Source organism: Tenebrio molitor, chromosome 3, assembly GCF_963966145.1.
Source record: "Tenebrio molitor chromosome 3, icTenMoli1.1, whole genome shotgun sequence".
Taxonomy (NCBI): Eukaryota; Metazoa; Arthropoda; class Insecta; order Coleoptera; family Tenebrionidae; genus Tenebrio; species Tenebrio molitor.
Genome location: NC_091048.1, coordinates 25,008,304 through 25,036,088, shown reverse-complemented (window position 1 = coordinate 25,036,088; position 27,785 = coordinate 25,008,304). Strand labels below are relative to the sequence as shown.

At 36.1% G+C, this 27,785-nt stretch overlaps 1 protein-coding gene and 1 long non-coding RNA gene across 9 annotated transcripts in view; one reads left to right on the top strand and one right to left on the bottom strand.

Moving 5' to 3' along the window:
• The window catches only part of Rbp6 (RNA-binding protein 6), a 357,340-nt gene that overhangs the window by 116,203 nt on the left and 213,352 nt on the right, over positions 1-27,785 (top strand). The gene's annotated exons all lie outside the window — the stretch shown is intronic.
• On the bottom strand, positions 25,138-27,667 carry LOC138127035 (uncharacterized). Its single transcript, XR_011158073.1, has 5 exons — positions 26,777-27,667; positions 26,422-26,706; positions 26,162-26,369; positions 25,749-26,107; positions 25,138-25,688 (listed from the first exon to the last, which is right to left on the bottom strand). It is a non-coding gene; the product is annotated as an uncharacterized lncRNA (long non-coding RNA).

Below are 27,785 nucleotides of genomic sequence, written 5' to 3'. Positions count from 1 at the left end.
CATGTTCGGCGGGGCCCGGATTTGTGAGTCGGCCACCACAATTTTGTAATTACCGAATAAACGGTGGATGAAGCGAAGGTGCATGTTGTCGGTAAAAATCCATTAGGGAAGTTTTGATCCTGTCCCGGAATTAATAATCGTGATTAAGGTCGGACGTAAACAACCGGACCGCCTTTTATACGTCACGGTCGGGGTACATTATCCCCCGCGAAAAATATATCGAGATATCCAATCGAGATAAGTAACAAATGGCCGGAGCATTTTGCAAAAAAAAGCTCCATTTTCGCCACAGCATAAATACAATGATGCCACCAAACGAGAAGAATAGCGATGAGAATGAAGAGCAATGAGACGGATTCGAGATCCTTACACAGGATTCCGTCCTTTTGTGCAGCACGCAACTTTATCTTGCCGGAGTAAATCGAAACCTTTTATTTATTTGAATTTTATTTCGAATCACGCCCGCCAACACTTTGTGTCGTTTTTATTATACAAGGAGAAGTGCAATGTTTATGGTGGTGTATCTCGAAAATCGATAATCGAGGGACGATCGAGGGTGGTTTGTTCGTCGCCGTCGTCGCGCTTTCTCCCTCTCGTTCGTAGGTGTGAACTTTGAAACAACATTACATGGCGTAATTGCAAACACCATAGACCGCAAGTCTCCGGCTAACTTGTAACGATCCTAGACCGTGCCGTAACTTCCAACCTGGATAAGAGAAGCCTGCTCAGCAGCGCCTCGTCAGCACCACAACTTTACGACTCGGCATAATTTCACAATTAATTTCGACGACTTTTCATTAATTTCACACTTCAACCCACGAGATAAGGTATCTGGAAGCGAGCGTACAAACTGCAACGTGACGCCTCCATTGCCTCGACGACGAGAAACAAACTCGATCGACTGAAATCTATGACAAGTGGCACGGTTATGGTAAATTAAGGCTGAAAACATAATTATTTCAGTCGCAACTGGTTTGCGGAAAATAATGCTTGAAATCTTAATTACTTCCAGCCGAGCAGAACGACAGAAGGAATGCCTTGAATCCATTAGGGATCGCAGCTTTAACGAAGACGTTTAGATACACACCGGAAATGATAAATATCATTGGGATGTTACAGAATCCTTCTTTTTGATAAACGTGTGCTGTTTAAAACTCACGTTTGTTGTAACTATGCGCCATTACTCAATACAAATTATCAGAAACTTCACAATCAGTTTGTAGTAAATCTACTTGGAAAGCTCTGCGTTCCTTTAACTTGGCAAAAAACAATAAAGCTACTCGGCCTGCTGCACTGCATAAACGATTACTATTTATCAATATTTCAACTTTACAACACTTGTCACTTCACTGCTTATGCGGCACTCATCTACGACTGTTGCATAAGTTCTCATTATTTCACTTATTTGCGTTAGGTAATGAATTCATTACCTAACTTATTTTATTTACAGAAATAATGGCCAAAATGAAGTTATCAAAATTTGTTGAAATTTACAAAATATAAAAAATAAAAATAATACATCCGAACAAACTTTATTAATTATTACAAACATTAATTACACATTTTTTGTATTTAGACAAATTGATGCCTGACGAGATTACCTCTGATGAGTGATGACGTGAGTAAATATAGCAGAATAGTTGTTTACCTGTGAATTTGTAACGTCTAGCATACCTCAAAGGTCCAGTTTAGGACCGTTGCTAATTTCAATTTATAGCATCGACCTCTAATAAAGCCGTCAAATTTAGTACTGTTCAAGCCTGTGCACAGTGGGAAATAATACCAAAAAGCTGGCCAAAAGTCGAAAAATCGAAGTCTGAATTAGGAACTTTTTCGCACATAAATTATTCCTAGAGGATCTCTGGCGTAAAATAAACCGATTAATAAGTCACAGTTGTTCTTTATACCTTCGTAGCATCGCTTAAAAAGTGAGCATTGAAACGAATAAATGCTCCGTGTTTCTGAGCGTCAAACGTGCTGTTAATTCTTTCGCTTCGTATTTCGTCGAAATTATGTTAATAAAGTGCAACAAAATTCCCCAAGGAATGTAGAATGAAATGTACTAAAAAATATTTATTAATTGCAAAACCTGTAATTATTAGTGTAATGATGAATGCAGCTGTATTTTTCGCAAATCTGATTCAAAAATCTTGAATTAAAAGTGACATACAAAAAAAAATCCCACATATGCCCACTCTCTTCACTCCTATATTGTTTATTAAACCTTCCTGAACAATATTATGCAAAAATTAGGTGCGCCCACCTGCGCTTTTTCTTTAATTTTTCTTCGAAAATGGTGATAAAGTGCAAAAAGCGACAATGTTTACAGATGCATTTGATCCTGTATTTTTTTCATATATATTACAATAAATGGTTTAATTTTTTCCAACAAAATAGCTTTTGCAACGAAAATTACAGGAGTCGACGGAGACGAGTATAATTTTCCAAAAGCAAAAGCTACGAATGTCTTAAATGACAAATTTTGCAGAAAAAATTAGACCACGAATTGTATTCGACTTGACAATCCACCGAGAAAATTTTTATCGAGTTGACCTAATAAATTTGACGTTTCATTTTGACATAAATTTTTTCGCTGAAAAACCACTAGTTGTTTTTTCACTCAGCTGGTTGTTTTTTCACTCTACTCGGTGTTTTTTCACTATAAATCAATTTGATTGGTCCAAATTTGACAAATGCTGCAATTCGATTGGTTAAAAATTTTCGAGTTGGATTGTCACTATAAATCAATTTGATTGGTCCAAATCTGAAAAATGCTGCAATTTGATTGGTTAAAAATTTTCGAGTTGGATTGTCATAATTAAAATTTCTTTGTTACGGTTTTGGACGGCAACAAAGTTGTTTATCTCAAGAGATTGCAATTTTTCAGGCTCATTAAACCAAGTTTAACTGAAACTCTGAACGTTATATTATAATCATCATTTTGGATCCGCCATTGTTTTTTTTTTTTGAAAGACATACATACCAAATTTGTAATCAGTAACCTAAAACAGCCCCATTACTAAATTTCATTAAAACTGATAACTTGATAATATTTCGAATCGCCATTTTGGTTGCGCCATTTTGTTTTTGGAAAAACTAAGAACAAATTCGTAATCAGCGATCTCGAAAACTCCTATTTCTCAATGTTCAATAAATTATTTTGATTCTTTCGACTTTTGGCCAGCTTTTCGGTAATTTTTCCCCACTGTGCTGTGGAGATGATTCACAAAGTACACATTCATTCAAATTCAGATTTTAACTCTGTTCATTAGTTTTCAAATGAGGATAATTTTAAACCCTGAAAAACGTTCTGTTATATTTATTGGTCCAAAAATGATGAGATATTAATAAAATCAAAAATAATCCTTAAAATCGACAATAGTGAGAGTTGCAGATATTTTAGGAGACACTTTGGAGAACTTTTTGAAACACATTTCCTCCTTAGTTAAAAAATGTTTCATCTGAGAACCAGACTACTTGATAATATGAAGTTTTAAAAATTTTGAAGTTGTCATTAGAATTTTTCTTATAAGACTCTAATACATATTTCCAATTTTCAATTATTGATTATCGGTGTATTTTCCTTGACAGCACCGTATTGGAACTTTATCATATTCAAAAAATACAAAACTCTTGCAGATTAATTTTGTCTTTGCGTAAATTTGATCATGTTTCGAGTAAGAGGCAACAACTTGAGTGGTTGGAGGTGGAAAATCTTTATAAACTTAGAATGCTGTCACTCACTCTCAAAACTCTTCTCTTCAGTCCCGTCTTAATTAGCTTGAGAAACTGCAATTTAGAGCAGAAATGCATTATGTTAATCTGCGCTTTACTAAAAACTTGCTCCACCTCGTTGTCATTCAGCTTTGTTTACAAAAACATTTACCTATAATGCTGTCACCTTTTATAACAGTTTACAAATCATTGGAAATAAATAAACAATTTTTTTTTAATTCTCATTTTGTGCAATTTCTCTAAAGAAGAGAAAGAGGAAGAGTGAAGAGAATGAGTGGAACTGGGAAGGAAGGAAAATACACCTGGGAAGCCAGTTCAAATCTTGGGAAAGAGCCACGGATAAGGCACATATCAGAGAGATAATGAGGAAGGCAAATAAGGTAATGCGATGTGTTTGGGGAATAGGAGACAGAAAGTGGGGAAGTGACTTCAGGAGGAGAATGATGATGTTTGAGAGTATATTGATGTACGGGGCAGAGATCTGGGGATGGAAGGAACAGGAAGAGGTAGAGAAAGTGCAGAAAAATATTTGAGAGGGGTGCTAGGAATGGACAGAGAAACGCCAGGTTACATAATGAGGGAAGAGTGCAGGAGGAATAGGCTGATAGTGAAAGCGTGAAGAAGTGGAAAGATTGAGAGCAAAAGGAAAATGGATGAGTGTAGAGCTGAGTGAAAGGGAGAAAGATGCAAACAAGCAAGAAAGAAGGGAGAGAATAAAAGAATCCAGATAAAACAGGGAGTATGAGAGGTGTATGACAGAGGGAGAGAGAGTGCAAGAAAAAAAAATCATGGCGAGATTTATATGTGGGAACGAGGAGAGAGAAAACAGGTATTATTTGGAAGGAGAGAAAAGAAGGTGTAGAATGTGCTATGAGAAGAGAGAGAAAATTAGGCACACGTGGAATGGATGTAGCGAAAAGATAAGAGAGACAGAGAAAGGAACGGGGAGAAATACTGAGTGAAGACGGAAGGGAAATAGAATGGATGAAACAAATATGGAAGAGAAGGGACAGAATGGAAAAAGAAAGAGATAGAAAGAAAAATGTTATAATTTTTAAATAAAACAGTAAGCAGGAATCCGAAAGCCCGTAGGGCAAATGTACCGAGATGTTCTAAACAAAGATGCGTCCGGAATACGAAATTGCAAAGTTCATATTGACACAAGTGAGTAATGTTCTTGCGCTGGCGTAGGTCAGGTCGTACTTTTCCTCCTCGCTTTACCTTTGTTCGAACGCAAACCCGTTCCGGTGAGATATAATGTCTTTCGAGTATTGCGGGTGACGGTTTTATTGGGTTTGCGCTGGTCCTGTTTTACGTCTTTTGAAATTTGTCTAGACGGTGTGTTCGAAGTTGGAGCGAAGTGCAATAGCGCTCTGATTGTTTCTTTCAGGTGGGTTGCGTTGAGAGTAGTCGCACGTCCGGTCGGGGGCGGTCGATCGAGGGACGGCGAAGAAGAAGGGTTAAGCTGTAGAGCTAACCGATCGTCTGAGGATTAAGTCGGCGAGTACGGTGCGAATCCTCGTTTAATATGTCGTTTTCTCGATGTTGCTCGCTCTAAGAACTTTATGATTGGTTTCTCACCTCGGAGATCCACAGCTGACGCTCCGGCTAAACGTTATTATAAAGTACGTTCGAAGTTGAGCGTGTGCGAGTGAAGCTAACTGCGCAAAAAGCTCGCAATTAGGGAGTCGCTTCCTCCAGGTCTCTGTTTGTTTCGGGTGCAGTCGCTACTGAAAATGCAACGGTTCAATGGAAATGGGTAATGGCGGCGCTCGGATAGCGACGAATTTCAATCAGGTGTCGTCTCCGCGATAAAACCTCCCGGTTCGACTAGTGCCACTATTGGATTATGGAAGAGATTCCATATTCGACGTTTTCGAAGCAATTACAAAAGACCTCATTCGTATTCCGCGTTGGTCACCTTTTTATGTGCCACCACCGCCCTCACGGTAAATATGTGTACTGCCTTCCCACTGAATATCCCTCAGCGCCCATGAATATTTCATGGCAAAATTGATACGGAAACTAAAATCCCATCCAGGAAGCCTTCAAATTACGTTAAAATTATTTAACTCGTCGTCGGAGAGTCACGTGTGGCGATTATTGAAGGAATGATGACACGCCTAGAGTAATCATTTTACAAAAGCAAAACGTCTGGAAGTCTTCCGTAGGTCGTGTTGCACGCATTGGCTCAAGGCTACGCTGCACCGACCAGATGTGCGTCTACGAAGACTTCATTACCACGAGATTACTAAGGATTCCTTCGCGCGTCGCTCTTTAATCATCCAAAAAAATCCAATCGGCGAATCTCGAGAAACAACTCGAATCCCTACAAGATCGTCCGACCATGTTTGGAACATTATTTATTAGTGTGGTCATCATGTGTTGGAAGATTCACAGGATGATGAAGAATGTATTTTCAAATTAAATTTGTTCTTAATTAAACACACTCGTTCGTTCCAATTGACTATTTGTTCATACCATTGGGGTCAATTGTTTGACAAGTACCTGCCAGGAACCAGTAGCCAAGACACATGCAATGCTGATAATAGCTATTTATGTAACAAGTCCATAATGTAATGCTTTATTGGACGAGTTGCATACAATATTTTATGTTCGACTGCATTATTTGTTCAAATTACATAAAAATAACAGTGACATCTATGAGGTATTAAATGTAGAATCACAGCAGGTTTGCGACTTTACTTATTTATTATTTGGAATAATAAAAAGTAAACAAAATGAAAAGTTACCTATTTTTAAAATTTGTACAAAAGAAACCACATTTTTTCATTTTACAATTTTATTTACACTCATGAACCAACAATAAGCCGTGTCGCTACGTATTTTTGCACAGCGACATCTAACAGCATAAATTCCAAACGCGATCAACCAAAAATTTAAATCTAGTTGGCGATTAACTAGAAATTTACCTTACCGTCTTGTTTATCGGACTAGTCCGATAAAGTAGTGGTTTATGGTCTCAAAGTAACGCCATAAACCATCTATATTTGTCACAGTCGAACAGAAACTATTTTACAAACTGGAAACAAAGAAATAATGAATAATGAAGTAATTTATGGCGAATTTAGCAATTTTTCCGCAGTTTTTCTTAAATTTATTGAAAGTTCCTTATAATGAAGATGAATCTGCGTAAATCGGGATCATGTTAAGAAATAACTCGAATCCTTACAAGATCTCCCATCTTTAGAACGGATCAGAAATATGTTGCCAATAAATTAAATTTTAGTCCATCCAAAATTTAATTAGCAAACCTGGCGCCGTTGCAAGCCTAGTCCACTAGTGACTAGGCAACCAACCGTGCTCAGAGAGAACACTCACGACTCATTTTTTTGATGTTTAGATTTATTATTTGGGAGTATCTGATACATGGGCTGCCAAATAACTTGGATCTTGATCTAAATGTGCATACCTGTCCGACAGAAATGTTGTTTACCGCAAAATTGTCCAGATCCATAAGTTGTTTAAATTAATCTGAGCGATCATTAAAAATGTTGGCCGTCGACCAGTTCGTACACGTTTACTTTGAAAAGTGTGACGTAATTTAATTGGAGCTTTGGTTTCTTGTCACGGCGATCTGTCAGTGTAAATTTTGTAATTCGCTGTTTGCGATCACTTCATTAAATTAGATTATGTGGATATTAAATCAAAAGTAGAATGTAGTGTGTCTAACGGCTCGCAGACATCTCAATGGTAAACTGAAGGTAATAAATTGTGCAGGGAATTAATGATTGTTAATCGTTCCGCTGTAAGTGCCGTAATTAAAGACACAGAAACGAGGTGGTTTTTATCCTTTTGATAAAACAGTACGATAGCCTCGGAATTATATTTTAATAAGGTGTGGGCGAGAATTAATAAGTCGAAATTATAGGCGAGATGGATCGATAGGTGGAGGTGGGTGCCACACGATTTTACTCCAATGAGAAAAGAAATCGGAGAAATTCGTTTCTTTGTGTGCAAGTTTTTAGGGTAGGCGTTCACCGAGCGCCATCGCACGCACTTTCTGATCCTTAAGATAAGCGCAGACGACGTGGGAACGAAACAGTGACGCTTCTGTCGTTCCAGTGATCATACATAGTGTGTAATAATAATAATTTATTTTATGTCATCACATGAAACATGTATACAGGCGTTAATTCCATTAGTTGCTCGAAGCTTGTGTTAAAAATTATTTAAACAAGTAACAAGCATTAGGAGTTATTGGATTTTGCTTTTGAAAATATCAAATGATCGCGTACTACGTGTGGTAAAGAGGTCAAGCTGAAATAAAACTTAAATTAAATCTAAATTGCAAACAGTACAAGGCCTACAACGGAACCTTGAGGTACACCGTCTTTCTTGCTGAATCCACACTGTGTTTATTGTACAAGGTATTAATTTCAAAATAATCATACATATAAATAATATTTTACAGCACTAGTGTGGTAAAGTGCCATACAAGGTAAAAATTTTGTATGTACTTTTGTCAAAATTGCAATAGCAGCATTTGCTTTTCTCACTTCCTAATTATTTCATATGATAAGAATCGATACTAAATGAAGCGTTATACGATATCGTAACGTAACTAATTCAAAAATAAAATATAAAAAATTTGTTACACAGTCTAGGACTGGTTTACAAATCTATGAGGGGCATGGTGACCAACTCAATAGACCGGGACCAATGGCTTAACGTGACTTCCGAATCACGAGACAGAATATAGCCTTTTTTTTTTTTTTAATTATTATTTCGCCCTGGGTCGGAATCGAACCCGCGACCCTCGCGTCCCTGAGCCGAAACGGACTCCCTTAGGCTATATTCTGCCTTGTATTTGGTGAAATATCCAACTCTGCCTACGACCTGGTTGGACACTTTTCTCGCCTCGTATCTAAAATAACGCATTACGTTTCTCATATCGTAAATACATAACTACTGCGATACCCAGTAAAATAATTATTAAAATCATCTGGACAGTGAGAATGCGAGTTGTGAATTGTGTTTTTCATCCGTAAATGATTAATCACTCTCCATGCAGAAAGTTGATTGGCACCTGAACTCTGCATAAATGAATTATGCGCTTGCATTTTAACATATTGCAGAGGACGGCGATATTTAGTTCTCAAGTCATTTATATCATTTAAAAAAAACGAGAATTTAGTTTGGATGTTCAGTTCAAAGCACAGAATTTAAAGAATCTCGTAGATGTGATAGTTCTTGAGGTGTTGGATTTTCTCATGGGCTGTGACCTTGGAAATATCTGCGCGAACACGGAGCGATACTAACGACACTAACGTAACGAATGACGATGTTTTCCGGTCAGTTTGTGGCGCCTATTTGAGACCGATATTCGTCGTTTGCGCAAATATGACTCATAGCCCATGAGAAAATCCAACATCTATAAAGTTTGTCCAGCGAGAGATTGGTTGACATACAAATCACTAAATTCTACATAGAGAAAGTAGTACCTAATAAAAATTTAATAAAAGTAAAATTTGAAATACATACATACAGTGTGATTGGAAAAGGATGAGGACAAGTTGAATTTGGCGCCATAAATTATAGTGCGTTTCATGTTTTGTGTGTGGCAGTTTTGCTTCAGAAGAGCCTCGCTGTCAAGATTTATCTATAGGTTTCCGTCAAACCATGGTCAAACCCATTGTTTTGATTTCGTTTGTCAATTGTCACCAATTTGCAATTCCCCAGTAGATACGCCCATGATCATATTAAGCTTTATTTTTGCTGTCAATACTTGTTACCAACATGACAAATTATTCACTAGACGCCAAATTCAAATTGTCCTCATTCTTTTTCAATCACACTGTATACTCTACATTCTTCAAGCAGTAACATTTTTGTCCTGAAATTATGCTCTTAATTAATGTATTCTAGTTCATTTTGTAGTGTTGGGTTAATTTAATACAATTTAAAATCTCGCAATCTCTCACTCAACGAAGTATACCAAGACAATCGTGATTATCTGAATATACTATATCTAACTGTGATGGAATACGAAGGAAAATGTAATCGATTGATGATGACGGAATAGAATTAGAACATTTCTGTTCCGATGATGTGGAAGATGTCACAGATGAGCTAATTCATGAAATAAGTGAAATAAATCAATTTGAGCCGTTAGTGAATGTCAACTTTACTGTCTTCGTTTGTTTTGGGTTAAATTACAAATTTCAACCGCATCTTGGCCAATTATGTCGTTGCATAACAATGCGCTGATGCATTTCGCTCGAGTGTGAAATTGTGTCGGTTGTTTTGAAATGGTGTCTCCGAGCCTGGGGCTCGTTCACGTTTTCCAACCCCCACGAAATGTCATTTCGATAAATAGCAATAAAGATACACATCCCGGTCGAAACGTAAATATCTCTTAGAATGTACATTTGGCAAGTTAGGTGCCTCGTGAATTTCGGCCGCTCTTCTCCTTTTATGAAGACAGTCTCGTCGGGAGACGTAAAGGGCGGACCTCATACATGTTTACCGATTAGTTTATGGCACTTTCCCGGAGTCGTCCTCGCAATCGTAACCTTAAACCATGATTCTCGGTTGAGAGGTCACAGTCGCAGGAAAAACAAACGTATCCCTGAACTGTTTTCGGACCGAGCTTTCGCTCTCACCAAGCCAGTCCTGCCAACAAGTTCGCCTTATAATTCGAGGGGGTCACGGTGTAGATGTGGGGGGCGGCGACGTAACGCCGTATCGGGCCGTAATACCGGGTGTTTAAATTATTCAATTATGCAACAAAATCGAATCGATTGTGCCTTTATTATGTTATCCTGATGTTTTATTCATTCATTGAACTGTCTGCAGATATGTATGCGGTCATTTATAACATAGCTGTGAAATATGCCGGTAAACAAACACACCAATAAATTTACGTAATACACACAGAAACGTCAAATACAAAGAAACGTCAAACGCGATAATGTAACGTCGACAATACGCATCCAGTACAAACACACGCACGCAAGTTATTGCCTAACATTAGAAGTTAATTGTGATCAATTTGGAAATGGTGATTTGTACGGGTTGAGCTGTTTGTGATCACCAAGACTCCGGCGAACATAATAATGATCTAATTAATAGAATATTCTGTTCCTAATGGTGTTTGCCAACTAATTGTGTTGACTCGATGAATAATTATGCCGGAATTAAAATTACATGCAAGAAGCGGCCGACGGGACAAGAACCGTCGGATTGGTTGACGCCTGGAACGAGCCAATCGCGAGCCGCCACGTTGCAAACATGGCGAATTTGAGCTACTTAACCTTGAAAAACGTGTCATGAAGTATGCAACGATATCTCCAAGGCCGTGGAAAGATATCAAGTGGTCGTTCTTGTTTGGTTTCAATTGCAATTTCCTGTTGAAGCGTCGTGCAAGCTGCACAAGTGTCATCTTATACAGATGTCATTGTTTGTGGAACTGATTATGTCCAATTTATGGGAAATTTGTTTGGAAAATTACCGGTTTGTCTCCCTGATTACGGTAGTTGTGCTTAGTAAATTATATTACCAGTCGGAATGTGTGCCCACGACACCCATAATGTTTCGGGATTTTTTGAAAATCGAAATGATCGTCGTAAATCTTGTTCTGAATAATTTAAAACTGCCTAATTGCTGTGTTTCCGAAAAATGTGGGTAATTGCTAACATGCAAACGTCATTTCAACGTATCTGACTCGGAAATCGAAAACTTCCGGGTGATGTTCGTTCCGTCTTCATTAGTTGTTTGATGTCTCGTCATTAATATTGTCAACCTCATCAGAAAAATGATGCCGTCGTCTTTTTAACAACAAATAAATGAGCCAGCCACGAAAACTTACATCCAACCAAAACAAATCCGACAAGTAGTGGATGTGATAAATTATGTCTTAGGATAGAAATGGCGCTTTTTGTCTTTGCTAAAGGACGAAGGAAGCCACGGAATCGTTGCGGAAGGACGGGATTGACAATTAAAAAATTGCTTACGACGATTTTATTGTGGCAAGTGTGTCGCACTCGAGATTTAATCACGTAACTTCAGAAGTGTCACTTGACAGTCCTCTTTGATATGTCTTGATAAGTCGTACTGGTCGAGTAGCGGTGATCTGAAAGAAAATTGAAAGTAATCTATAATAAAACAATTTAGCGTGACGCAAGTCGCTACAGGCGTAAATAAAACAGTCGATTTTGTTTGCACGAATAATTTCATTTTGGTTTTCTACTGATGTACTATTTCTTGCGTTGTAATAGTTGACACAGCTGAAATGCAAGTCATTACAGCTTTTTTAATATTTATTAGTGTTGTAAGAATCTTAGGAACTAATTAAGAAATTAGAGGAAATCAGACAAATAATTGTACATTTGTCCTTAAACCAAAATTAAGTACGAATAATTAAATTAAAAATAAACTTCTGACGTTTGAGATTCCAATGTAAACAAAAGTGACACGATCAGATGCCAGACAAGTAAGGGAGCGAGGAAAACTCACTACACCACGATTACTCAGCACAAACTTATCGTGATGAAACAAAGTGTAGAACAAGCACGAACTTTTCCTTTCATAAAAACTCAGCTTTAATGAAATAGACAGATACAAATTCTAAAATCTACAATATCTTTTGAACCGCGTACGAAGGTTCAAAAGTTTGTTTAAATATCGGAACAAGAGACAGATACTCAATTTTATTTATACAGGGTGTCCCTGAAATACGCGGCAAAATTTTAACCACGAGCCACTGGCTTCATGTAGAACTCGGAAAAAATGTTTTAAAAATTCTGTCAGGTAAAAAAATAAAATGACATTTAATTTTTGAGGTACAATTTTTTAAAATTGCCCACAACCTCGTAGGTAAAATTTCGCCACATTTTAAAAATACACCTCTGTATATCATATTTTATAAAATGTACGCCAATGCGAGGTAACCTCTAGGAAATATGCTTTAAAACAAGGAAAGCGCATTGGTGTACATTTTATAAAATATGATATACAAGAGTGTATTTTTAAAATGTGCCGAAATTTTACCTACGAGGTTCTGGAACAACGTAGAAGACTAAAAGTAATTTAAAAAAAATTGGACCTCAAAAATTAAATTATTTGTCATTTTATTTTTTTTGACATGGAATTTTTTAAATATTTTTTCCGAGTTCTACATGAAGCCAGTAGCTCATGGTTAAAATTTTGCCGCGCATTTCAGGGACACCCTGTATGAATAAATCTATAGATACAAATTTCTCTTTCTTTTGTGAAAAATTGCGCCCAACAAAGGACTTTTTTAAATTGCAGTAATTTTCTTTAGAAGAAAATATTGATTCATATGACATGTCTTAATTAATAACAGAGCTACTAAGGTGAACGTGACTGAGAATCCTTACATAAACAGTTCTACCTTTTATTTAACGTATTCAGTAGCAAACGTAGAATACAAAACTTGTATTTCTGGAAGGAGTTTCTTTCTTTTTATTCATTTTTCGATTGCATTTTGTATTGCATCGTTCTGAGTCAATGCATGAAATGTAGCCTAAGCTTACACTCTTTAATGGACACATATATTCAGTCCATTTTATGTGAAGTATCTGTTTTTAATATTGTGAGAATACATTTTTTTCCCTGAACAGCTTTGCATTTGCATTTTTTTCTTCACGTTCCCCGCAACGCCATTACAGCCTCCGAGCTTTAGGGACAATGTTAAATTTTTGATGCACAGACGGAAATGATCGAATTTTTATTTGACAATTTCCCGGTTAAAAATCTCTTATGGAACGTAGTTGATTTGGAAGCGCTTGACAGGAATTTTGACAGAATATGAGTGGACATACCCCTGCCCGTTCATTAATATTAACCTGGCAGATCGGGGCATTTTCAGTGCGTGCGTTTTCCTCCGGTCGAAATCGGGTTACGTTTCACTTTTGACGTTTCTGTTTATTTATAATTTTGTTTTCGTTTCGAGCCGAGCCAAGTGAATTAGAAATAGTTAATCGAAGTGAGCGGTCGATGCGAGGTGATTTTTTTGTCCACGGCGCCATCTATTATGGATGTATTCGTGTCGGTGGGGTTCCTATCGGGCCATGTGTGGAGGAGAGAGGAATTGGTCCGTGGAGGTTATAGCATAGCAAGCATAATCTGATCACATATCGGACTTGGAGTGGCATCCACGTCGAGTTCAAGAATACAAAGATTTCAATTTGGTCTCGAAATTGCCTTTCAATAAAAAAGAAAAGTGGAAAAGTATATGAACACTAAACTAGATTGGCGAACCGAGTGAGTCGACCCTGTCTTATTGTGTTTGACAACGAACATGCTCGTGCATAAAATACGTCAGCCGATATGATGGATTATTAAAAACGGAAAAGCTCGATCTTTATATTACGTCGCAATCGACAAAACGCAGCTTTTGCCTCGGCGGGATTATTTTTTCTGCCGCCGGATTACGTGCACGCGGAACCTTCATCACCATTACGGACACGTTTCCGGCGTATTTTAACTTTCTTTAACTTTTTACAGAAAAATTCTATTTGTCACAAATAATACTCGTAACAAATGTCGTACGTGTCCGAGATGATTCGACAACGCGCAGGACCATCTGAGCAATTTTTTCCGCCGACGATCCTGCCTGAGTTACGACCCTTCAAAACGGGAACGGTCCGCATCAGAATTCTCAGGACAACGCCAATTTGTATACAGATTTGGCCCAAAATTAAAAATTCCTTGAGCATTTCCGCAATAAAACCGTTAAGACGCCCCGGAGCTATACATCTTAACTGAACTTATTTAAATTAATATTCGCGGGGTGTAATTCGTCGGATTGACACGACCCTCAACAAAACAAAACACCGATGGCGCACCCCCAAGGCGAGAATAAAACTGAAGGTGGGCGCATTAGCGACATCTGAACCGGAGGTCAGAGCTTAAAAGGATTACGTTGTGGGGGTTGCGGAGCTGAATTTGCGATTGGGGTGTCGAGACGGTCAATAATTCTGGACTGGTGTCGCCGAACGATAAAGTATCGCTGACGACCCCGATCTGAATTTTCTAAATATTATTTGGATGACAGACGACAATAACTCCGGGCGAAATCAAATAAGGAATAAGAGAAGTCCGCGTTTATGTGCCGGTTCAGCTTTTATTCGGTCCCTTTTCAAGATGCATTTGCAATTGTAAGTTTAAGTGCACCAACAAAGAGAACATAACGCATTGTGTCGAGTGTATTCATATATTTTTATCTCATCCCGTTTTTGCCCAAGTCGGATGAAATTTCACAACTTTTGGGGCGGATTTGGAGGGATTCAAATTTCGACAGAAATTACCGTGAAGGGTTGCAAGATGTGCACAAGAATTCAGATTAAATCGAGATGCAGAAACCACTTTTTTTTCTTTATTAGAGTTTTGACAACTCCTCGAGAAAATTAAGGAAGAATACGATGATCTAGTACGAAAAAAATAAACACGTTCTAAATCTAAAGTAGGTACTTAAATTCCTTTTTTATCGTCCATTGCATTCTGAAGGCCAAGAATGGAAGATAAGTTTTTTCTAATTCTTATAAATTTTAATGGACATTTTGTATTTGCACCTTTCCTCACTTACATTTATGATTATTGTTGTTTTTAATCTTATCCGTAGATTTAAATTATTTAAACCATTATTATTATAATTTAAAAAAATTGCAATAATGTCTGAACAGGACAGCACTATCGTCATTAGATATAATGAATTAAGCAATGCCGGGTGTGGTCAATTTTCGGATGGGTGTCTGCCAGGGAATCCCTTTATGTTGTAACTTCTATACTTCACTACTAGATTTCAGTAGTGTCTTTATGGACAGATTTGGACGTAGATGTTGTGTAAAAAAATGTGGGCGTGCTTCATGTTTCGTTTTTTATAATAATGTAATAGGTACTTTGTTTTTTTGAATGAAAGAAAAAAATAATTGGATTATTGTCAAGAACAAGGTAAACAATTTGGTTGAATCATTTATGACTTCTTTTTCGTACTGTATTGTAACAAAGTTTGGTGTTGTTTTATGAATTATTTGTTTATTTTTTTCGACCATTGTAAATTAAGTTTTTTTAAATATGATCTCAGGGTTTCGTTCTTTGTTCAAACAGAAAACCAAAAGGATAAAAAAAAATTGAGGCAGAAAGGGTACGACGATGATTGTAAAAACGGGGAATATTCACATTTTGAATAGGTGTAAATGTGAATTCGTTTATTTATACCAATTGTCCGTGTCACTATCATGGTACAAATAATAGTATATTATGATACGAGTCTTATAAAAAGCATTTTATCGCACGCACGGATTTAGAGCACGACGAGCGTAGCGAGGAGTGCTCTAAAGGAGTAAGTGCGATAAAATGCCTTATAAACGAGATGTCATACAGTATTTTTTCTACATTGCCAATTTTTCAATGAAAAAAAATAATTTAAAATTTAAAACCGTTAAAGTTGAAGGATTCCACCCAAGGTCACGTCTGCGGTCTGCTGCGACACCACAGTATCCGTCAAAATTAAAAAATTAAATTTCACTATTTTTAGTATTATTATTATATCACGCCTTTTCCTATTACGATACGCAAAACAGTATCGTAATAGCATCAGTACGAACGCAAAGTAGAAAAATTAATAAATAGGTTTTGAAAATTTGAGAAATAAGGCACAGTCATCCCAAAAAATTGTAATTATAATGAAATACCTACCTACATTTTTTACTACTTATTCCAAACAAAACAAGAGAAAGGTTTTCATCCAATTATTTTATAAGAAAAATAAAAACCAGTTGTTTATGAAAATGCATGAATAAAAAAATCCACACAAACGCCTTAAACGCATTTTTTACGCTAGTATAATCGAACATTTTTTCCTTACGAATATATTATATTAAATATTTACAGAGTGATCGAAAAAAGTTAGGGATATTGATATTATAATTTATAACGTATCCCAAGAAGAGTAAAAGTTTGAGACAAGTCAAAACTCATTATATGTGTGAAAACATTTCAATAAATCTTCTTCAAAAAACTTACTGATGCATTTTGATAAAGTTAACTTAAATATTTAGCAATATCCCCAACTTTTTTCGATCAGTTTATTTAAAAGCGTTTTGACGTTTCGTTAAATAACGTTGAATAATTCTGTAAAATGTTAAAGTACCTTCCATTCTCACTTCGTAATTAAACCATCTAAGAAACTACTGTAACTAAAGTAATAAACTAATAAATATTTTTTTTTGTATTATATTCATTAGATTATTATTAGATTTCAATGAATTTTGATAATGTGGTAATTTATGTTATCATTTCTTTTCACTCTAGTGCAAAAATAAAAGTTGTTTTTCCACTAGTGCTTTAAAGTGACAGTTTTCACACGGAGCAATCAAAATTTAAACAACGAAGACAATTGTGAAATCACAGAGTAATCTAAGTGTATAATTTTGAAAGTTTGTTTTCATAAACACTACAAGATTACTTACATAACATTATAATGGAAAACCAAGTGAATAAAGTTGTTGGATTCGTTTTGAACTATCTTGTTCATTGTCTATGAAGGTACTTTGTCCTGAATTAATAAAGTGTAATTGTTTTTTGAATACACTGTTTATTGAGAAAAATGCATTTTTTAATTGAAATAATAGAAAAATGAGACTGAAACAGTACAAATGTGAAAGTTGTGAAAACACTTTTTAAATTATCGAAAATATAACAACGCAAAAAGTGAGGTTAGATTTAAACAGCTGATCCGTGGTGCGTTCACAATTGATTCTTCAACGCCAACTTTGAGGATAAATTTAAATGAACACCCGATCCAACGTTATACAGGGTGTTCCACAATTCGCGAATTCCGAATTCAGAGCGTGGAAGGGAAGGACCCAGTGGAGCTCGAAAAATACTTAGATAAAAAATTCGCTCTTCCTGAAGAAGATATAAGCGCTTTAATTTTGTTTAATACATAGCAGCCTTCATATCCACAGTGACAAAATACTATTCTTGCTACGTTGCAGTTCCATTTTTAAGAAAAATTACAAAAATGTAAGATTTTTTTACTCCAAAGTAAAGCTATTTTTAAAAAAATTGTTTTACGTTATTATTTTCCACAATCATCTACACCATAAATAACAATAAACACTGAACTTTTCAGCCTGTATTTGAAGAAAACGGAGTTCAAAGAGTGCACCTTCAGACCAATGTATCTTTGCGGGGGGAGTCCCGATTTTTTTTTTAATTTCCATATTTGGACTACTGAAGTGATCCCCTACAACGCTCTGAATTCGGAATTCGCGAATTTTGAGACACCCTGTATTAACAACTCTTGTGCAAGCCAAGTTCTTAACAGACAACAACTTTTTATTTATTTCAATTCGAAGGTCGCAAAATTTTAACTAATTTACTTTTTATGCAATAAATAATTTGATTGGTTTGGCTCTTTAAATTAAATAATTAACGTTAATTCTTTCATCTGGAAATATCTTATGTTTCTCACTTTGGCTAGTCTTTTTTCCCCGAATTTCTTATTTATTTTAGTATTTGGTTTTTATTTTTATAACCAGTGGATTTTCGTTGACGTTACAGTTGGTTCATCTGATCATTAACGATGATCATAATTGCTAAATAGCTATATTGATATTTGAAAAAAAAAAGTTTCTAAACGATTAAAATGACGTCCTTCTAAGATACATCTTGTCAAAGAAACACGAATAAGTTAATTATTAGTAAATATTTTCTAGATTCGTTTTTGATCGTTTAATTTAAACCAACTGCCATCTCATTTAAACAGTAATTATTTTTCTTTCACGTTTCTCAAGGTATCTTTCGTGCTTTACGTTTTTTGTCTGCGGGTGGGTCAGGACAAATGAAAATATTTTTCAAATTTTCGATTAGTGTAAGATGCAGTAACTGGAGGTTATTGGAGGTTATTCCCGCTGAGATAACTATGTAATTGTTTGTATCGATTCGAAAATTGACTGATTAAAAAATGAACAACTTCGCCTTGGGTAAATATCGACAAACATTTATCAAGACGTCGGCCACAATTGGTCGGTTAATTATTCACGTCGCTGCTCTTAATAAGCCGCTTTAATATTTAATCGCCGCGATCATAACCGAGTCGGTAGTCGAAGTTTAAAATGAAAAAGTGTGTCTAGTAGCGTGCACTATGTGATGTAATTTTTCCATCAATTTTGTACGAGTCGATTCTATTAATACGCCTATCAAGAATTCACACGTCCTTGCATGCTACAACTATGCTTCCCAATTAAAAACTTTAAACGAGATATTCCTGAAAAGCTTCCGTCATGAAAATAATTCCGTAACGAACTGTTTGCAAAAAAAATTCTGCTCAAGAACACGACGATACTTGCGCCAGAAACGGCAATTAAGCCGACGAAATAATTAACGATGCAATCGATAGCTCAAGTTGTTGCAATACGGCAGAAGAACAAAGTGCGCGAGAACTTCATTGAAATATAAATGGGTCCAGAACTGCTGTTTCGCATGTTCATAATTGATAAAGGCCTTTTATAAACTTTCAGGACCGTGGGATGTCTTGAAACGGAGCGGTTTCAGTCACAGCTGAAATTTCCTGAAACGCCGGGTTTAGTTTAATTTTCGTGAAGGTTTCAATATTTCATCGAACAAAGCGCCACCAGTTGTGCTTGTGCTTATTTATTTTGGAATTTTTGTGCGGCGTTAATGCCGACCGGCGTCGAACCGGAATCGAGCTTTCGGTATTTGTGCACGTCCAATTTGTATGCACGAGCCAATATCTGGAGTTGTTTGTTATCTATTTTATACACTATAAAATGTGGGAAATGCATCGTTCCGAAACTGGCTTTATTGTTTTTCAATAAATAAGTTAACAAGCTCCCGATTTATGATTTATCTCTTTTATATACACTCTCAAGCCGAGCTTTGTAGTTATTTATTCATAAAATATGCCCCGCAGCTGACTTGAAATCCGCGCCGCCTTTATTAATATTTAAACCATTACCTTGGCTCGAGCTGTTATTCTAAATGGCGCAACGATTCCCGATATTACACCTTGTTAATATTTATTAAGCTCCGTGATGAAATTTAGCGACAGCGAAAGCATCGCCGGAGCTGGGACGCTCGCACGCTCCGCCCGGATCCATTTCTGACCACCCTCACGTAAAGAGACGTAAAAATATAATTGATGGCACCGTGATGGGGCGCTCGATGTGTGCGGGTCGGGGGCGGTAAATGCAATTTAATGCTTATATAAGAGGAAAGTTTTTCTAGTGAAACAAGTAAATAACGTTAAAGAAAATGCGCACACGAACACAAAGCTCTCCACTAGTGCGATTCGAGGCGGGCGATTGCCTCTTAAAGTAGAATTTAACGTAGCGACTTTTAAAGTTTCAGGGGCTCGGAAAACTTTATATAATGCTCTTGTAGACGCAACCGGGCCTGTCACAGCAGTTACTGTCTGATCTCCGCCGCACTCTGATTATAAATTGCTGCATTTATCGATGCAAAGCGCAAAGAATTTTAACTTGTCTTGTAAATAGAATTGCACGTCGAGCTTTTCTCGCCAGGACTCGGAGTCGATTCGGTTCACGTTTTCGGAAATTTTTCCTGCAATTAGAGACGACGCACGTGTAATTCCTGCGATGGATTCGTTTAAGCCGATGTAAAACTGCAAACGTCAATGGGCGTAATTGACGGAGGATAGTGTGGAAGTCGGTCACGAGAGCTAATGCCACCAAGTCACTTTTATATGGTGTAATTGGCACGTCAGCTTCATAGTCGAGCGTTGCCGAGTTTAATAAAAAATGTTTAATTATGATTGATATTCTTTTAACGACGTGAATTAGTTGCTGTTTTCAGACGGCTCGCAACTTCTGACACTTTGTCGGTCTTTATCTATCTTGTGTTGTGCGCCAGGACTGAAAAGTCGAAGGAAATGATCGATTTCTGTCCAGTTTTCATGTGTAGACATCACGGGGCGGCTTATTCTGTCATATCTGGGTCACTTGAAACAATACCGAAAAGATTATCGATCTCGTACACTATTTCTGATTTCCGCTGAAGTTTCCCACGTGATGCGTAAGAAACAAGTTGCAGGTTCCGAGCTGAAAACTGAAATTTGTTAAGCTTTTTTGTGAAGCGAAGTTGTAAGTAGTGGGGTTCGAAGAGAAATCTCGTAGAGATTATTTTCTTAAGAGGCGTCGTGGATTTTTAATCAAGGTCGCCTTTGCACTTTCGTGCAGCGTGCATTTGACCCGAACTGATCCTCTTAGCAACTTTAAATCGGTTTCATATGGTTTATCTAAAATTCAGATTTGTTCAAAGTTCAAGCTTGTGCGGTTTCCACAAATAGAACAAAGCGACAAATATCGTCTCAATCGTATTTCGTTAGCTTGTTTGTGTGATGATTTTATCCCGGCTCTCTAGAAACTTTTTTTAATTGAGTTTTTGGTTTTACGATTTGCGTCCCCTTTTTTTCCTTCGGCTTCTCTCGTTGTTTAAACATTTTTTATCGAAGGGTTTTTGCAAATGAAATTAAAATTTGAAGTGAAAAGCCCGTTAATTAAATTTTTCTGCTGTCATGATTTGCGGCAGGATTTTAGATTATTACAACAGCTTATTTTTGCCCAGAGCTCAAAGTTCAAGTAGGTACACTAAATAGTAGATTATGGACCGAGGGAGTGAAGTGCATGATTGTTACCCTCGGTGCTTTTTGTAGGACCCTCGGGCTTCGCAAGCTGCACCTCTGGAAAAAAAATTAATACGAAATAAATATATATCATGAAAGGTTGAGTTGGCTATGCTTTCCAAAGGAGTCAAGTTGACATAAAACGTTGAGTTGTCTATGCTTTTTTTTCAAGGGAGAAAAAGAGCCACATTACTCCCTACAATCAGGGGGTAATAAAGTTGCTCATGATCATTTACGAGTATGTAGAGCTCGTGCAAAAAAATATTTTTAAAAATTTTACCTGTTCACAAATTTATCCAGAATGAAATTGAAGTATGAAAATTAGAATTTCTAGATCTTTCCGACTTTATCCAACGTTACTTTGTTCATATAATTTGGGAAATGAACCGCCAGCTCTTTGAAGTCTCATTAGGATTTTTTCTTCTCTGTATTAATTCTCTTTAAGTTGTTTAAAGAAGATTTATTTGTCTTCACTGTTACTTAATTTAGTTGTTTTATTTTGTTTCCCAATGAGTTATCCACAGATGGCGCCACGGTCCATGCCTTGAAAAGTACGTTCGAAAAAGTGCGTCCGAAAAAGAGTTACTTCTTGTCCGCATGGGAGTACGTAAAATTACCTTTTTCACTAAGGATGCCTAAAAAAATATATTTTTTACGTTTAATTTGCTCATAATTTTTGGTAAAACAAAATTTTATTTGACAGAATTAGAATTTTTTCTTCTATGTAATAATTTCTGACAAAATTTATTATCTGCTCTTATAATATAAATTTAGGTTTTTGGAAGTTTTTCTAGTGTTTTCTTTTCCGTCTAAACAGACATTTTTTTTTAAATATTAGGTACACTGTTTTTCTTTTGGTTTTCCTCTTTTGCCAATTTCACTATTTCTCAAAAGTATTTCATATTTACGTCACTTTAACATTTAACAGATAGGAAATAGTTTTGAGAAATGGTGAAATACAATTGACAAAAGAGGAAAACCAAAAGAAAAACACTGTAATGCGTTCATTAATTTGGGGAGCTTTGGGACAACGCATTTAATGGTTGTTGAGGAGGAAGTTTGGGTTTAGTAGTTCCTTGAAGTGTCCTAATCATCATTTGACCTCTAACTTAACGAAATTGAAATTTGAAAATGAAAGCTCTTCAAAAAAATTCTTTAGAATATTCGAAACCAAAATTTGGGCGTTGTTTCTTAATTTTTGTTTCGTTATTTTTTATTCATTTTTCCTTTAAGACACATAATTGTCTAGATTTAACTTGCTCATAAAATTTGTAGAACGAAATTTAATGATGAAAGCTCTTAAATATTCCAATAGGACTGTTTCTACTACATTGTAACTTTCGGTAAGATTTATTATCTGATCTTCTTACATAGAGCTGTACTTGGAGTTCAGTTCATAAGAGCTTTTCATTCTCAATGGATTTTATAAAATGAAAATCGGAATTTGAAACTGAAAGCTCTTAAAAATACTATTAGGGTTTTTGTCTTCTATTCCATATTTTTCTTCAAAGTATGATTTTGAATTATTAACTAATTAATTAAGTATTAAAAAAGCTCATTTGCAATTTTTTTTTACCTTTCCTGGCTTATGACTTTTGGAAAACGAAGTTGAAAGCTCTTGGAAGCTTGACAATTGTTTCTGCTGAATATTTATTATCTTTTTGTACAGTTGTGGTTCCTGCTGCTTCGGCCTAAATTTTCCTTCGGAACTGGATGGCCCCGTCAAGAAACTGAAAATGTTATTGGCCATTCCAAGATGATTTCGCTACCAGTATTGTAATTCATCACGGTTAATGACAAATTAATTGGTACTTTGCTTTTGTGTGTGACGACCATTACTTAAAACGCTCCATCACGCTAATTCATGTAATAAGTCAGGAGCGTAACGATGTAAATTATCGCAAAGAAAATGCTGGAAAATTTCTGGCCAATACAACATGACAGCGTAATCAATTTACGAAGTTCTGGTTTAAAAGATATTTTTCTCTCAGTTGTTTACGTATTATTTTCTAGTCGAAAAAAAAGAACAATAGAAACTTTGTATTCTCGAAAAGTTTGTTGCGGTTAAGACCGCAACCACTTAACCAATTTAACACAAAACTTGTGCGAACATTCTCGAAATAATGATCCATTCTGGCGGGCTTTACGTGTTTCAGATTAATATAATATGATGGGGTCGCAGGTTCAAATCCGGCACATGGCCGCGGCGGGTGTTTTATTTTTTTTCCGTTTTACAGCGCCGTATTAATCATATTTATGGGTTTTTTCGTGCAGTACGAGTTCGCCCAAATTGCCGCTATTAATTCCCGAGTATGTAGGTAACGAAATTGCCCAGTCCGGTACACTTTTATTTGACGAAAATAATGTTTTGATTAATGACGTCTTGAATTTTAACAGGCTCCATCGGTGGCGGCGGCGCCGTAATTAACCCAGATTAGAGGCAGCTTTTATTGAACTTATCTTAATTAGTGCGAATGAAAATTACATGCGAGAGAGCGCGTTTCTTTTATTTATAAATTAATCAGGCGGCGCCGCGACGCTCCTGCACGCACCTGCAAATTACCCGCTAATATCACTTCTCCTGGTGTATCATTGCGGCAGGCCGCTCCCACTTTTATTACTTTCACACCTTCGTCTCGAGTCATCACGATCGCAGGAAATTAATGATTTAGGAGCAGTCTTGACCGATCATTTTTCGGGGGTTTTAATTGGACAGGTGGGGGCGGTTCCGCTCGATTTATCGACGGCGGCGGCGAGAAGTTGCGAATTTTTCCGCGCCTGAGTAATGTAACTTATGTCATTAAGTTAATCTGAAAATGTCGTTTCCGGTGCCGTTTTTTCTTTGTTGAATGCTTCCGTTACATTCGTGTGTCAGAGTCATTTCCTCGCCCACTTAGAAGAGGGAGAATCTAAACTGTTTAGTGCTTATAAAGTTAACTTTTTATGCGCACGACATTTTTTATGGGGAACAGAAGTTATTTTCATATAAATCCGTGATTTATGCTTTATGTTTTCTATGATTTCCTTTATGAATTATTTTCACTTTCGCTCATTTTTATGTCGAAAGTTTTAATGGACCAGGACATTTTGCGAAGTTTTTTTATTTTTCATTCCGATTTTTGTTGTTGTATTTCCTCCAACCGTCCTCTCGAGCTTTACGGCGGGCTTCCAAAGCTCGACGCTATGATTTATACGTTGCCAAGGACGCGCCGCTAGATTGTCTTTATTTATTTCGCGATTTCTAAACACCTTCCCCGGTCGAAACTTTTAACGAATACTTTATCGTGCTTTAAAACACACCGACGCACATATTCAATTCCTCCGTTCCAGGGGCATATTTCAACTTTGCAACATAAAAATATTTTATTATTTTATGTGCCACTATAAATTACTACAAAATGCTCTTATGTAACCAAGTTTTGATAAAACGTTCACGGGTTTTAGATTTAAAACACTTCAGGGAGTTGTACCGTATAAAATCAGGATGCGGTAATAAAAATAATATATAGTGACGGTTGTTTTTTCCGAGATATTTACATTAGAATTCACCCCAGTTTACCATAATGGCTAGGGCCCGGATTTTAGGCAATTAAAAAGTCGGAAATAGGTGCCTAAAATAGTCCCTTAAACTACTGCAAATAGTCCCTTAAAAACTGAAAATAAGCCATACTAGGTCCTTAAAGTTGTGGTTAATTAAATTAAAAAATGTGTTTTTAAAGTTTTAAGTAGGTACACACAACAAGATATTTACTAATTATTTTTTATTAATTAATATACAATACTACAAGTTTGTTAGTTATTTACATTGTTACGTATTTACATTGCATACAAGATATTGCTCTAAATTTTCTACTTTAAAACATTGTCGGTTATCCACCAAAATGGACTTATATTTTGAAAAACTTCTTTCTACCTCGCAAGAGGTAATGGGCGCAAATTTGTAATAAATTTCTTCCATTTTGGTGTCATGTTCCGGCACATCTTCACCTCTAAAAATTCTTGCCAATTCTAGAAGAAATTTGTATCCAGGATTTTTTTCAGTAACATCTTCAAGTTTTTTTAATGCTACTGCTGCTACAGGGCCTGGAGATTTTTTTAGGGAGGTAAATACGTTTTCAACAATTTTGATTGAATCGGTTAAAGGTAACCCATTTTTTTCCAATTGAGTAATACTTTCGCAGATTATTTTAAAATTACTGCGAACATAAATTAATTGGTTTTTTATTCCGGGTTTCTTCATTATAGACTGTGCTTTTTGAATAGCAACAGCAGAACTTCCATCAAAGGACATGACAACCTGTGAGTAGTTAAAAACAGTTTAACAATCAATTAATTTGCTTATCTTTTATATACTTACTTCTTTAATGGAATCAAAGTGTTCGCTGTAAAACATAGCAGCCTGAAGCCATGTTCCCCATCGTGTTAAAATTGGCTGTGGAGGCAGTGGCATTTCTTTTAGTTTTTCTTTGTACATTTCAACTCTCAAAGGTGCCTTAACGAAAATTTTTTTCACGTTCGAAATTAAATTATCCACATCTTCATATTGATAGCGATTTTTTTCAGCCACTAGATTTAAAGCATGCGCTAAGCATGTGACATGCACAATTTTTGGATAAAACACCTTAAGGTGTCTACCAGATTTTATCATATATGGTGCTCCATCCGTTACAAACAAAAGAAACTTTTCAGCAACAACTCTGGTACTCCACAAGATTTCTACGCATAGAAATTTTAAATCAAAATAAATTTAAAAAAGTGAAAAACCCTTACCTAAAGATTGATTTACGAATCTAGCTATTGTCTCATGATTTGTTCTTTCTAATTGTTTAGACGCCAAAAGATAAGATTTTCCAGGTTCATCTTCTGAAAGTTTCCCAACCAGACAATTCGCCACATATCGCCCAAGTGCATCTGTTGTTTCGTCAACTGAAACCCATATGTTAAAAGGATCCAGCTCATTCCGAATGCGGTCAATAGTCTAAAAGTGAAAATAATTTTAAATTAAATATTAAAAGATAGTATGTTCATACATCTTTGTAGCATTTTGGTAAATAATTTTTCCGTAAAGTAGACTCATCCGGAATTTTTCTACCACAATATTTTGTCAGAAAATTCTGAAACGCAGGATTTTGTAGTTTGTGCCATGGTATATTGGCAGCTAAAAAGACGTTACAAAGTTCCATATTGAATGTACTATTTGCCGATTCCTCCAAGTTCTGTGTCAGCAACGTTTGCCGAAGCGGTGTCATAATGTTCTCTTTATGGATGGCCGTTTGCTCATGCTGTTGCAAGTGACATTTTTTTTCGCATATAAACTACAAAAAATAAAATTTTCAAATAAGTAAAAAATATAAAATGACATATTTTTAATTATGCTTAACTTACCAGTTTACCACAAGCTTTACAAAACATTTCTCGGGTTGATTTTATTTCATATAAATCTTTCTTGCTTGTCCACTGTAATATTTTTTCGCGTAAACTAATTTTTTGTTTCGGCATTATGTTCACTTTAAACAGGTTCACAAGAAACACGACCACTGCACGGAGATAAAGTAAACGAGAAATGACAAATTTGTAATGCTTATATTTACGTCTCCCACCAAATTTCAGAGGAGATGGTTAATTTTATATTTCTTAAATTTTTAGAAAATGACACCCTTAAGGTTTCTCTTATTGTTTCACTTCGGGATTTTAATTTTCGTTTTTATGGCAAGGACCATTTTATAAACGTTAAAGCTTCTAACAATACCTAAGTATCAGAAAACATTAGACCGCGTATACCTGCACCCCTTCGAACAGAGGCAAACAGATAAACTCTGTAATTTATGCCAGTCCAGTCTAATGGTTTGTGGTACTTAGGTATTGTCGGGGTATTTACCGCTGACATCATGGTCCCAACCGTAAAAGCGAAAAAGTAATTCCTGTATTGTACTGCACTTTGTACATTTCAGTAATTACATCTCCTTAAATTTTAAAATCATAAAGCATTGTAAATTTTATTGAGGTACCACTTTTACATTTTCAATACCGTAAACTTCCCAGAATTCGAAAATTGGGAAAAAACCGCAAAAATGAAATTGATTTTTGGTCATTTTAGGCATGTTCAGGCAGTTAAAAGGTAAAATAGGTATTTAAAGGGCATTTTAGGCCGAATAGGCAGAATCAAATATGGCTCTAATTACTCTAATTAAGCCAGAAATCATTTATAGACAAGTTTCATACATGTGCCTTAAAAAATAAAAATAGTCCATTTTGCCTAAAATCCGGGCCCTAATAATGACCCAGCCCTAAACGTTCCCTTATCGACCAAATCCTCCAGGAAAATTTAAAAATCTCAAAGAAATTAAACTAATATTTTTTGCAAATAATCAACACTTCTAGACTCGGCCTTGAT